Source organism: Antedon mediterranea, chromosome 7 (genome assembly GCF_964355755.1).
Source record: "Antedon mediterranea chromosome 7, ecAntMedi1.1, whole genome shotgun sequence".
Classification (NCBI taxonomy): Eukaryota; Metazoa; Echinodermata; class Crinoidea; order Comatulida; family Antedonidae; genus Antedon; species Antedon mediterranea.
The window spans coordinates 3,302,469-3,317,398 of record NC_092676.1 but is presented as its reverse complement, the minus strand read 5'-3'; positions in this window follow the sequence as shown (position 1 = coordinate 3,317,398).

The following is a 14,930-nucleotide window of genomic DNA, read 5'->3' as shown; positions in this document are numbered from 1 at the left end:
TGCTTAAAAGAGCACTACCTCATTGGCATCAATACGTGAAGGTACCGACAAGGAAAGAGAGCATATTGGATGAATATTATGGAAATATACCGAATGCGTACCTGGCAAAAGCAAAAGATGGAATTGGGAAATCGGATCACAATCTTATTCAATTATTGCCAAAGTATAAGCAGAAATTAAGAAAATTTAACTTCATTAAAAAACCGGTCAAGATATGGTCAGAAGTTGCTATAAATGATCTAAAGGATTGTTTTGATATAACAGATTGGGATACGTTTAAGAGCGATTCACTTGACGACACGGTAGAAAGATGCTCAGCATATATTAAGTTTTGTGAGGACTCCATTGTACCAATCAAATTCGTAAAAATCTATGCAAATAATAAACCATGGGTTTCAAAGGAATTAAGATTACTAATGAAAGAAAAATATGAAATGTTTAAACAAGGAGATTTCAAAGCCAGTAAAATTAGACAAAGAGAAGTGAGACGAGTAATTAAAAGAGATAAGCAGAACTATGCCAAACACATTGAAGACACATTTAAATCAGGTGATATCAAAAACGTTTGGAAAAGTATGAATAAAGTTACGGGTAATTACAAAGTTGCATCAAATAAGAGTAAGGATACTGACATCACCGCGGATAACTTAAATATGTCATGTTTGAAAAAAGTGACTTTTCGGATTTACGGGTAAAACAAAATGAAAATATTATGGGCTCAATCAGAGAAGAAGGAAATAATTAATAGATTAAATCTGGATTTCTGATTTCTTAAATGAAAGAACACAGATTGTTAAGTTTAGGGGTAGCGTATCTAAGCAGTTAACTTGTAATACAGGTGCACCACAGGGATGCGTTCTCTCACCCTTACTTTTTTCATTATATTCTGATTTTTATAGTGATATTGATCCAAGTAAATCATTTAATGTTAATTTTGCAGATGATACTTGCCTAGTTGGTTTAATTTCAAAAAATAATACATCCCTGTTTAATGAATATGTTGAACAATTTGTAGTCTGGTGTAAACAAAATTTTCTTGAACTAAATGCCAAAAAAACTAAAGAGGTTATTGTCGATTTTAGAAGGAAAAATAAAACAAATCATGTAAATATTGAAATTGATAATGAAATTGTTGAAATAGTAGAAAGTCATAAGTACTGGGGATTAATAATTGATAATAAACTAAACTGGGAGAGCAACACTAGAGAACTCCGTACCAAGGCTAATAAGAGAATGTACTTTATATAGAAAATGAAACGGTTTAATGTTGGTTCTCATCTCATTCATATGTTTTATTCCTCTGTTGTTCAATCATTTCTTATTGTATTATTGTTTTGTTTTCTCATATCAATGTAAACAGTAAAAGTCAAATTCAGAGATTAGTAAATAAGGCCAGCAGAGTTATCGGTGTAGAAGTGAAACCTTTAGATGAAATGTTTAATACATTCATACTTCAGAAATTTGACACAATTATGCAAGATCCATCACACCCATTACATTCAGACATCATTATAAGTAGATCAGGAAGGGTTAGACCATGGAGAAATAATATTTCTCCATGGTTAGACTGACACAGGAAAAAATATCCACAAACCGTTTAAGATGTTCATCAATGTACATAGCATGCAATTTATTTCACAAAAACTTTTAAAGATAGTCACTTGTATCATTTGTATTTATTTATATAGCTATCACATCGTATTATTTATTCTACTCAGGTACAAAACATATCTCGAAATTGTTAACAATTTTGACAATAAAGTTATCTTGTATCTTGTGTAATATACTCGTAATTGTTTCCAATATTGTTCAGTGGTCGATTTGATGAAATTACGTTGTCCTTAGATACGTTTCTTTTTTGAAAATACACACACACTCTAACCATATTAGTAGTTATGTTTCACCTAAAATCTATAATTTCAAACTCCGATACTTAGTATTGTATATTCAGGAATAGCCGCTCCATAGTCTCTTTGCTTTTCTTCCTTATATCTTATTCTTATTAACTCAAAATTATTTATACTAACAAACGTTACTATTTATATGCCTAGTGTGTAAACATTATTGACATAATTTCATTAAACATCCACTTACAGTACAACTCTTCTTAACAATTTTTTTTTCAATCTTCTATCTACTAAAAGTCGTAGTTAGTCATGTCTCGGGTCACATTCTATGGTCACCGAATAGATAAGCTACTACATCAGTACTTCTATGAATGGATGACTAGTTGGTGACAAGAACGCTAGTTAGTCATACCCAGTACCGCTTGATTTTACGATCTTTCGGGAAACCACCTAACGACATATTTGGGCACATTACACTGTTTTTGTCAAACTAGTTTGATCATGGAGGAAATATATAATATATATATATATATATTTCTTCCATGGTTTGATAGTGTAGAAAGAGCTTTAGAAACAAAGATACTGAACGTTAGGACTGCATACATTACTAATATACGAAAGTATTTTCAATTAAATTCAATTTATTCAAAAAGCCTCCAAAAATGGAGAGAACACATTAAAATACAAAGCAAAAACAAAATAAACAAGGCCAACAGCCATAAGTCGCGTGCTAAAACGCATAGTGATACCGGACCGACAGACAGACCGACCGACCGACATAGTGAACTATAGAGTCGCGTCCACGCGACTAAAAACGGAAACAATTCAATAGTAAGAGCGCCCTCGGGGAAAGTTTAAGATAATAATTAATCATGGTCGATTGTGTGTGTTTCTCATATTAAATACTATTTCGTACCGTATATATATATTTATTTAATACAATTCTTGAATAAGTTTTATTATTGTCTAAAATAATATCTACGATAACCAAACAGAAAATAATGGTCTCTTTTCCATTTTGGAGAAACTGTAACTCAGCTACAGTAAATGGAGTATTACACATAATGGATTGAAATAATTATTAAATTTACAATATTTCATTGCATATTACGGCGTTCACTAATTTTAGCTTTCTTATCTTGCATTGAAGATGTTTTCTATTAAACGTTTAATAATTTCAATTAAGAAAAATTTATTATACAACAACAACAGATTATAAAGTAATTTCAACTTTGCTGTAATTGAAGATATTAATATTGTATGCATAATAATTGACAAATTGTACTAGTAAAATACCGTACATACATTGTTCATCTCGTTTTATTATTTATGACCTAAAATAATTACACTTATTTCATTATATTTATGTGTATATACATTAGTACTAGTAGTAGCGCCACACTGTGGCGCAGTGGTTAGAGCATTGGACTTGCAATCAAGAGGTTGCCGGTTCAAGCCCCGGCCCGGTCACTGCAGTGTTGAATCCTTGAGCAAGATTCTTTATCCACATCCTCCCCACCCAGGTGATAGAAATGGGTACCGGTATGTAAAAAGTACTGGGAAGGTAAATCAGACTCGTTTGTGCGGGAGGGCTGACGTACCCCCCACAAACATACACACTTAGTGGAGTGTGGCCCAAACGCTCAATAAATGGAGATGGGCACCACGACCGTTAGCATTAGCTTAGGTTTCGACTTTACCTTTACCTTATTAACTTAATACGATTAATGATATTAATTGATGATTTAACAGAAAATAATGTTAATGAAGTATATTAATACGTGTAAACGGATGTAATGGTAGATAACATGTTCGTAATAATGATTTAAAAAACAAGGCCATATACATGGGTGCAGTCGCGTGCTCAAGTTAGTGTTTACCGACCGACATAGTGAGCTGTAGAGTCGCATTGCACGTGACTAAAAAGGAATATTATTTTAAAATTATGTTAAAAACAACTTAATAACCTTATGATAATTGATATAATAGTATGTAAGTTTACAGATGTAAAATATGAGTTTAATAACATCTATAAAATAATTTTAAGAAAAGATTCTATAAAGACCTTGATTAAACAAATTTTTTTTGTAGTAAATATTCTTTTAAACATGAACAATAAATGCTATAGAGAGTGTCAAGTTCAGTTGTTAACGTTGTAATTATACCATTGCTCGTAACTTTGTACACGATATCGTGCGTGTAATGAAATGAAAACTCCGGTCTATTCGACAATGAACTATTAGGTTTAATCCTGAACTTAACATTACTGATATCATTACAGTAATAAGATAAGTCTATATTCCTAAATATTGTCTACGATGTTAATCACAAATAAGTTTTACATTAACATCATTGTAAACACACAGTTTTACGTTAGTACGTTCTTCATGGTTAAAGCTATTTCTGACCTGAAGTTGACCTGGCGATGATTGTTCAATTTCTGCATTGGTGAATCGACAGAAACGGAGTGGTTTCACAAATTCCTACAACTTTATGTTCCAATCGATCCCATGCTTTACAAGTAAACACAGCTCCATTGTCTTCAGCAGTCAACGGTCTTGATTCCAAAATATTATTTGGATGTAATTTTGATTCAACCCGATATCCGTCTTTATTATACCAGCCTAAAAATATGTCACTTGGAGAAGAAGCAGCAAAAGAACATTTCAGCGTTTTTCCTATTTCACCATTACCACTGCATTTTATTTCTTGCCATACAAAAGCCTCTCGAGAAAGAATGTATGAATCACCACCTTTTGAGATATCACACCTGTATTTTCCTACATCATCAGAAACCACATTAAAAATGGAAAGATACGAGAAGGTTGCTTTACTTGTTAGATTGTATTTTAATGTTGAACTATCAATTAGATGAGACGGACCCCCACTAGGGAATGCTGCCCAGAAAACAGTATGTGTTCCATTCAATGCCGGTGTCCATTCACACGACAGCGACGCTGTTTGTCCCTTCTCAAAGATAACAGACTGCGGATCTTCTGTAAAAGTATAGGATTGTGCACAACAGCTATTAAATATGCTATACAATGTAATCAGGCACTTGAAAAACATCAGTGTACAATGTTGATGACGAGCCATTATAAACTTTGTAGTTTCTTGCGATGTTGCATTCTTTCCTACTCGGCCTAACTTGCTGTAGTAGATTGTTGTGATAGAACTGGTTCTTTGTCACCCGATCTGATTCCTGTGCACTGTATCCAGCTGCAGGCCTAATAATATGCTATACATATACCAGGGAGTTGCAACTCCCTGCATATACGTATCCGGTATCTAGGTACAATGCACTTGAAACTGCTGCTGTCCTTTTATTAAAAATAGGCGAAAGTGAATCTGACGTCATTTTAGCAATTGTAGGACTTAAAAATACTGTTTTGTTGCCTAGACAACGCATCTTGTTTTACTCGTATCGGCGTTTTCCAACTTTTCTTGTCAGACATGGAATAGCCATCTATAAGCTGTTTAAAGCCTATGATGAGAGGATATGAGCTAGGTATATGAACACAGAATTCATTTAGGCTGCATTAAATCCAGGGTTAGCTATAATCGGTACAATTGTATACCGCCCCCTAGAGACAAAATGTAAACGCTATGGCATTATATTTATTTTGTAAGTTGTTGTGACAAAGAAAAACCTTGATTACTGCAGAAAAGAAAACAATTTGTTTTAAATTATCTAGAGCGCCAATTCTGTCTAATTACAGGGTTATAAAATATATGTGGCTATTGGTGTGTGTACCTTCGTCTCGGTTGATGTTTTTTGTTTGTCTTCTTCGTATCCAAATTGCCTCTTTCATGCGCCTGATGTCGTTGTCCGATTCCCTGTCAATAATTTTGTGTTAAGTCCAATTTATAACATGATTAGAGTGGACTGCATGATCTGGTATGACCGATTTGCATAAATTAATAATATACTTTAACGAAATTATTTCAATTAAATTCAATTTATTCAGAAAGCCTCCAGAAATGGAGAGAACACATTGAAATACAAAGCAAAAACAAGATACAAAACGGAAACAATTCAATACTAAGAGCGCCCTCAGGAAAAGTCTAAGATAATTAATTATGGTCGTTATATTATGTGAGTTTCTCATTGTTGGATACGTATTAGAAAACAATACTATTTCGTATCGTATTAAATTTATTTAATTCGGTTCTTCAATAGGTTTTATTATTGTCTAAAATATATCTACGATAACCAAACAGAAAATAATGGTCATAGACTTGCTGACGACACTGTCTCTTTTCCATTTTGGAGAAACTGTAACTCAGCTACTGTTAATAGGGTATATACATAATGGATTGAAATAATTATTGAATTTACAATATTTCATTGCCAATTGCGGCGCTCACCAATTTTAGATTTCTTATCTTACAATGAAGATGTTTTCCGTATTAACCTATTATAATTTCAATTAAGAAAAATTAATTATACAACAACAACAGATTATAAAGTAATTTCAACTTTGCTGTAATGGAAAATATTAATATTATAACAAATCACAATTTACAATTTGTACTAGTAAAACAGGGGTACGACTTGTTGTTATCGACAAATAAGCAAGCATCTAGTGAATAAAATATGAAGCCATCTTAGTTCATCTGGTATCGAACACGTCTCTATCTATGACCTGAAATAATTACACTTACATTAATATTAACACAATACGAGTAATGATATTAAAGATACAAAATAAATTTTAAAAAAAAATTAATCCCTGTATGGTTATATACCAAATTATGCACATAAGCCTACTGTTTCAAAAGACAAAAATTATCTGAGTTTTAATAATGTGATTTTTTGAGTTTTTTTTTTCTTTTCTTGTTCCCTGTAGGACTTCAAGAAGTCCTGATATTCTTCCTGATTTCATTAGATCTATTTCTCCTTCTAGGTACGAATACGATAATATTGTTGGTATTGTAACCATTACAACCAGTATTCTTCTTCTATCATACGCAAACTTTTCAATTTTAATGAGGTAGATTCAGTCTTCATTGTCTAGCTTGCTTGAGTTTGCGTTTTACTGCAAATAGGCTCTGAAATGTTGCTTGTATAGGTCGTGCTATAACTTCTTTGCGGACCACTACGACTAGTAGAGGCATATCCGTTAATTTTCAGTTGATATGTATCCTTTAAATTACCTATTTCAAATGGATCTTTTAAACTTGCCAATGAGTTGTTATCCAATTCCTATTCAATATAGTAATCGTGATTAAGTTTCCCTGAGCTTGGTGGGGGTTAAAGCATGAGTTCTATGTTTAAAGATATCTGCAACCTGACGTTTACCTGGCGCGCTGTGATTGTTCAATATCTGCATTTGTGAGTCGACATAAACGAAGTAGTTTTACAAGTTCCTACAACTTCATGATGGTATAATCGAAGCCTGGCTTTACAAGTAAACACAGCTCTATTGTCTTCAACAGTCAACGGTCTTGATTCTAAAATATTATTTGATTGTATTTTTGAATTAATCCGTTGTTCGCCTTTATACCACTCTAAATATATGTCATTTGAAAAAGAAGATGAAGAACATTTCAGCGTTGTTCCCATTTCACTATCATCACTGCATGTTAGTTCTTCTCCTACATAAGCCTCTCTAGAAACACTGTATGAATCACCTTGCCCTTCCCAGATATCACACCTGTATGTTCCTATATCATCAGAATCAACATTGAACATGGAAAGATATGAGCAGGTTGATTTACTTGTTAGATTGTACTTTAATGTTGATCTTTCAATTCTTGTAGGCCTACCATCAGCAGGGAATACTGACCAGAAAACGGCATGTTTTTCATCCAATGCTGGTGCCCATTCACACGACAACGTTGCTGTTTGTCCTTTTGCAACGGAAACCGATTTTGGATGTTTTGTAAAAATATAGGATTTTGCAAAACAACAGTACGTTATACTGTACAATATAACAAGGCGCTTATAAAACAGTAATGTCCAATATTGATGATGAGCCATTATTTCTTTCGATGGTTGATTAACTTTCTAAATCGTAGTAAAGCTGTAGTAGATTCTTGTGATATAGTTCTTGGCTTAAACAATCACTTGATCCAATTAATGTGCACTCTATGCAAGCTTGATTACAATCTAAATGTACGTATCCACTCACGCGTCGTTTATATTCTGCATTTATTGTGTAGCTAAAATTGGTAAAATTGTATACCGCCTCCTAGAGAAAAATGTAAGCGCTATGTCATTATATTTATTTTGTACGTTGCTGTGACAAAGAAAAACCTCGATTACTGCAGAAAAGATTGAAAATAGTTGTTTTAAATGATCACCATCGCTGTATAGGAAAATATTGTAAAATACTTCACGGAGTAGGCCTACTTATTGATTTAGAAAGTCACTTTTGTGTAATTATGAATATTATTATTAAGGTTCCTATCTGAATAGCTAATTATTGATTGAAATGTTCGCAATCATCAAACAGGAAAGCTATTATTTCAAAATGTTTACAAGATTATTTTAAATATCTTTAAACTTCCATTTCATGTTTGCCATCCACATGTTTTTAGTCGGTCATTTGGTCGTTCGGTCGGTCGGTTGGTCGGTAAACACTAACTTGAGCACGTGACTGACAAAGTTGTTTCATATGTAAAGAATCAAACAATAACATATTGCGTAGAAAAGCAGACACGTTTACTGTTTATTTATTCAGTAGAAAAAAATTTAATTCATTGTCATTTGCATATGAAATATAAATATAAATTATGTTTGGTCTGAGATATATAAAAACATTAAGTTTAAGATTAACATTATTAACAATAATTTGCCAATTTGTCTTATTTAAGCAACAAACAACAGCGCATGAAGTCCATATTTTCGATAAACTTTTTATTTATGTTTTTAGTGTAGGGAATCAAGATAATGAATACAATTGTAGATTTACTGTATCATAATATGAAGTTACTGTATCAAACATAATTGCAGTTCTATTGCCTTTTCAAGTATGAAAATTAACATATTTTTCTGACAAATATCCAGTTGTCTCACGTGTAAAATGAATCGGAGAAAAATATGATGATAAAAGCTATATTGCAAAGGGATTACCGTAAATCTTCTAATTGTAACCCTGGGTTATTATTCTTTAATTCTTTTTTAGGGTGGGTTACTATTAGAAGTGGGTTACTATTAGAGTAGTGAGTTACTATTAGGCCCACTAATCTAAAATTAGGCACCTGAAAATATTAACTCACCCCCAACTTTTCCGGTCAGCTACTCATAGCAAAATAATAAAACAGTACGAATAACCAAATTTGGTTGGACTCTAACTTTATTTTATAAACTCAAAAACACTCAATCCTCTCCCACTCCCGAGATCATGCATTATCTCCTTATTTCAAAATACGGCTGCATCATAAGTTTTTGTGACTCTAATAGTAACCCCCATTGGTTACTATTAGAAGGGAGGGATTACTATTAGAGTTTGGGTTACTATTAGAAGATTTTCGGTAACTGAAAAAGTGTAGTCAGTTTTTGGATAATTTAAATCTTGAGCTTATTTAAAACTTTTCCAAAAAGCATGTCATTATAAAGCTTGGATCCCACTAACTAATATTTATTTCTTCGCCTAATTGTACAGTACATGTACAGTATTGTATATATTATATATGTAATAGAGATGGGTTGTAGCTGTTCTGATATGATTCTGTTAATGTTATGATTTGTTAATTTTTTAATTATATTATATACATGAGAATTATATATTATTTAAAATGTTCGGGTGGCTTCCATGCATGCGGCTTTTGGCCTTAATGGAAGTCTCCCTGGTCCTTTTGTATATTTTTTGCTTTGTATTTTTTTTTTCTTTTGGATCAAATAAACTGATTTGTGACTTGTGACTTGTGTGACTTGTATTTGGTTATACATTCGAGTGATTTAAATAAAGTAGTGGTATTTACAATAGTAAAATAAACAAGAAACAAACCCGAGATACGTCACACATGTCAATAAGATAAAATTAAATACCTTGATAAATATTACGATATTTTTTTTTATCTTTATCTTTTATGATATATTACGATATAATGATAAAAGATAACAGCATACACAGTTTACATGTTTTTACTAAACTTAATTATTCTAAAGTTTAAAACCAGACACGGAAGTGGTTCATATACAATGATTGAAAAAAGATAGCCACACTAACGTAGATAAACTGTTGATATATAAACCAGACCCCTTAAATATTAATTTTGATATTCTATTCTTATTCATTTTTCTGGCAATCCACAGTGCAGAGCACCAATTGCAGGTTGATACTAAAATATAAACTTAAAACACAAATGCAAAATTTATATAATAATATCATTCAAAATACATTTAAAATGCTACAGTTAAAACATCTAAATAATTATTTGATAAACGACAGGAATTATACAACAACGACGAAAGTCTACAGAAAACACAATTTTTACAAACATTAACACCAGAAAATTTAACATAAAGAAGGGGTTTACAAGGATTACGCACAGGGACATTGAACTAAAACAGTAAAACATGGGTTGTTTTTAAATATTATTGTACGAATTGTTTGTTCATTTAGGTAGTATAGAGTTTACTGGTTGAGTAGAGTATACTTGTTTAGTAGAGTTTACTGGGTGAGTAGAGTTTACTGGTTGAGTAGAGTTCACTGGTTTAGTAGAATTTACTGGTTTAGTAGACTTTACTGGTTTAGCTTCTGATTCATTTTCCTTCATGAATCATCAGTAGACATCCAGTGGGTCCCATGCACACCAAGATGACGTCATCGTAGTTATTTAGACTGACTTCAACTCCACTTTTCTGATCATACGGATAATATAATAATTATTCATTTTCGCATTCCTGTGACCTTTATCCCGCAATTTACCGTTTTCCTGCTTGGCTTTTTCGCTGGAAATGTTTTTTTGTGGTAATGCAACATCCGTTATATTGCTTTGGTATTTGTTTGCCCATGTTGCGAACAATCGACTACTTCAATAATATTGAAGCAGTGACGTGCTTAGTGGTGGGGAGGTCCGGATATATGGTATAATCATACTCATGTGTGTTATTGTCTGATTTTGTAATATACTCGTAATTGTTTCCAATATTGTTCAGTGGTCGATTTGATGAAATTATGTTGTCCCTAGATACGTTTCTGTTTTGAAAACACATGTACAGTGTTATCATTACAGAAACGGCGATTAAAGTTATTAATAAACTGATCACAATCATTAGTGTTGTATTCTCACCTTCCAAGATATTACTAGATTTTAAAATGATTATTGTATGACTCGCTGTACTGCTGTTGCGACCGCTACGATTAATAGTACAAGTAACTTGTTTGTTATTGGCATTAATAATGGATATATTATTTACGGTAAGTACATTTGTAAATAATTTAGTTGTTGAAGATGCTACTACGTTGTCATTCCACGTCCAGTCATACCTATAATAATCAGGATTACCTTTCCCTGAGCACGTAAGATTAAAGCTATCCCCAACCTGAAGTGGACCTGGTGGCGATTGTTCAATCTTTGCATCGATAGGAACTACTAGCGGAGTAGTTTCACAAGTTCCTACCACTTGATGTTGTATGACAGCTTTACAAGTAAATACAGCTCCATCGTCTTGGACAGTCAATGCTCTTGATTCTAAAACCTTGTGGTGTGCTTTTGATAAAATTAAATTTCCGTCTTTATACCAAATTAAATCAATATTTATATCTGAAGGATAAGAATGATAAGAACATTTCAGCGTTGTTCCCATTTCTCTATCATCACTGCATGTTAGTTCTCCTACATAAGCCTCTCGAGAAACACTGTATGAATCACCTTGCCCTTCCCAGATATCACACCGGTATTTTCCTATATCATCAGAATCAACATTAAAAATGGAAAGATATGATGACGTTGCTTTATTTGTTAGATTGTATTTTGATGTTGAACTTGCAATTCGTTTAGGCGTATCAGCATGAGGGAATGCTGACCATGTAACGGTATGTGTTTCCTTCAATGTTGGTGTCCATTCACACGAAAACGTGGCTGTTTGTCCCTCTGCAACGAAAACTGATTGTGGATTTTCAGTAAAAACGTAGGACTGTGCACAACAGTAGTGATATATACTATAAGATATAATCAGAAATATCCAATTTTGATGATGAGCCATTATAAACTGTGTAGATTCTTGCGACGGTTGAGTTCCAAACAATTATATCTTTAGATCAGTTTAAATTATTTTTTCTATCAAGAATGTACGAAACAAACAAAAAATAGTACAAAATAACGACAATCAGCTAAATTCATTTGTACTTTACAACATCGCTGGCTTGTTACAATATCATGATGTATAACACCGTACCGACAATGTATGCCGAGTACAAATCTTCCTCCATATTTATGCTGTTTAAGCATTACGTCATTCTATTAGTTAATCAGCCATATCGGAATGTAACTACAGTAGCTAGTCCCACCACAGTTATATTAGGTCATAGATACAAAATAATCTTATTTCTTGTGTGGCTTAATGTTTCCGTCGGATTTTCCATATTTCATCAATAGTTCATTCACCTTTCTATCAGTTGTGATGTGGTTTCCCGAAAGATCGTAAAATCAAAACAGTACTGAGTATGACCAACTAGCGTTATTGTCACCAACTAGTCATCCATTCATAGAAGTACTGATGTAGTAGCCTATCTGTATAGTACGGTGACCATAGAATGTGACCCGAGACATGACTAACTACGACTTTTAGTTGATAGAAGATTGAAAAAAAATGTGTTAAGAAGAGTTGTACTGTATGTGGATGTTTAATGAAATTATGTCAAAATGTTTACACACTAGGCATATATATAGTAATGTTTCGCCTAAAATCTATAATTTCAAACTCCGATACTTAGTATTGTATATTCAGGAATAGCCGCTCCATAGTCTCTTTGCTTTTCTTCCTTATATCTTATTCTTATTAACTCAAAATTATTTATACTAACAAACATTACTTCTATGAATGGTTGACTAGTTGGTGACAAGAACGCTAGTTAGTCATACCCAGTACCGCTTGATTTTACGATCTTTCGGGAAACCATCTCACGAAGTTCCGTTTTGATTTTACGATCATTCGGGAAACCACCTAACGACATATTTGGCCACATTACACTGTTTTTGTCAAACTAGTTTGATCATGGAGGAAATATATAATATATATATATATATATATATATATATATATATATTATATATTTATATATATATATATATCCAGATCTTGTTGGCCGATTGCTACGTTCTGAAGAACTCAAATGGCCGATTGCTACGTTCTGAAGAACTCAAATGGCCGATTGCTACGAATTCAAGACTTTTTGGCCGTTTGCTACTGTCATTTTGCTACGTTGGCTATGGACGTTTGCTACGTTGGAGTTTTCATTGCCCATGTGACGTCACTTCCGTTATTTCTTCTTCGAAAATTGAAAGGAAATGTGATGTGCGATGAAATTATGATTTGCCATTTGCCACGGATTTCAGGCTTTCCAACAACTTTATTTATTTATAAAAAATAATTAATGTACGTAATTTTGTGTATTTTTTTGTACCAAACATAGGCTAGGAGCCTAGGCAGGTAGGGTTTTTACCCATATCGGGGCTTTGTTGTTAGACTCGAAGTCTTTTCAAATCAAATAAATCATTTGATTATAGCCTAGCTAGGCTAGGCCTAGGTAGGCCCTAGGCCCGGCCTAGGCCTATAGGGCTTATCATAGGCAAGCCTAGCCTAGGCCTATAGGCCTAGTAGTAGTAGGCTACTAGGCCTAGCTTAATAGAGGACCTAGGCTTAGGCCTAACCTACTAGGCCTGTAGCCTACATAGGTAGGTAGGCCCTAGCTAGGCAGGGCCTGTCTGTAGGCTATACAGGACTAGGCCTAGCCTAGGTAGGCCTTATGCAAGGCTTTTTTATGCTGTATGTGTTTTACACTACAGTACCTTTTAGTAATAACTAATACCTGTGTTTAATTTTATTTCTAAATGTGTTATGCAAATTGTTAAATAATTATTTTATTTCTTTTAGGTTGTGATATTATAATATATTATTAAAAGATGTGAAAGTTTTAAAGCCCATCCTAAAAGTTAGTTGAGAATAATAACCAACTAATAATGTTGGTGGAAGAACATTTGTCTTGTCTGGAATCAATGAAGATGATGTAGCTGACGCTGTGCAGAAATACTAATAATAAAAGATGATGATGAGAATACAAAATACAGTAATAAATAGCAAATGATAGTAGTAGGCCTGTGTTTAACTTGAAACAAGGTGTCAAAATCATTAATAAAAACTAATTAATAAAGGTAAATCAGCAAATGTGTTTACTTTACTGTAGTTTTGTATTTTTCTCAATAAATTAGTGACGTACAAAGCTGAGGGTGGGGTGGGTTACTATTTCCAAGTACCTAGATTAAGTTTAGTAAGCTTCTACAGTAATCTACACCAAGTAAGTTTGTATGACAAAATGTTATCAAGTACATGCAAACATGATGTTATATTTCTTTTTAAACGGATGAATAGAGATTATAATTGAATACATTGACTATACAAGATTGTTTTTTTAACTTGTTTTTGGTCGAAAATAAATAGAAAATAACATTGGAGCATGTTAATAACATGTAGTTGATAACATTTTATATAATAAAAACCATATGTTGACAGACACTAATAGACCTACGCTGTGGACAACACTGATGCAGTGTTATACAACTTTGGATGTTACAAGAATTATGGACAAGAAAATCAACAACTCCATCCATAAACATCATCATGTGCTAGGGTTCTCATAATTCATTTTTAATTCATGTTTAATGTAGTAAACCTCATAATTATGGCAGTCAGGATCAAGTCCAGAAGTGCAAAAGCACTTGTCATGACTTGACCCTTTTCAGCAAAACAAAAGGTTTCAGTTTAAAGTAAATCAGAAATAAGGTTTAACAAGTATATATAACCAGTTTAAAAAAACCAATCACATTGACTTAAAGATGTACTGTCTTCCAAAAACATGAACACTGAAGATTAATAAAATTAATGCAAGTCATTTAACTTTAGGATGATGA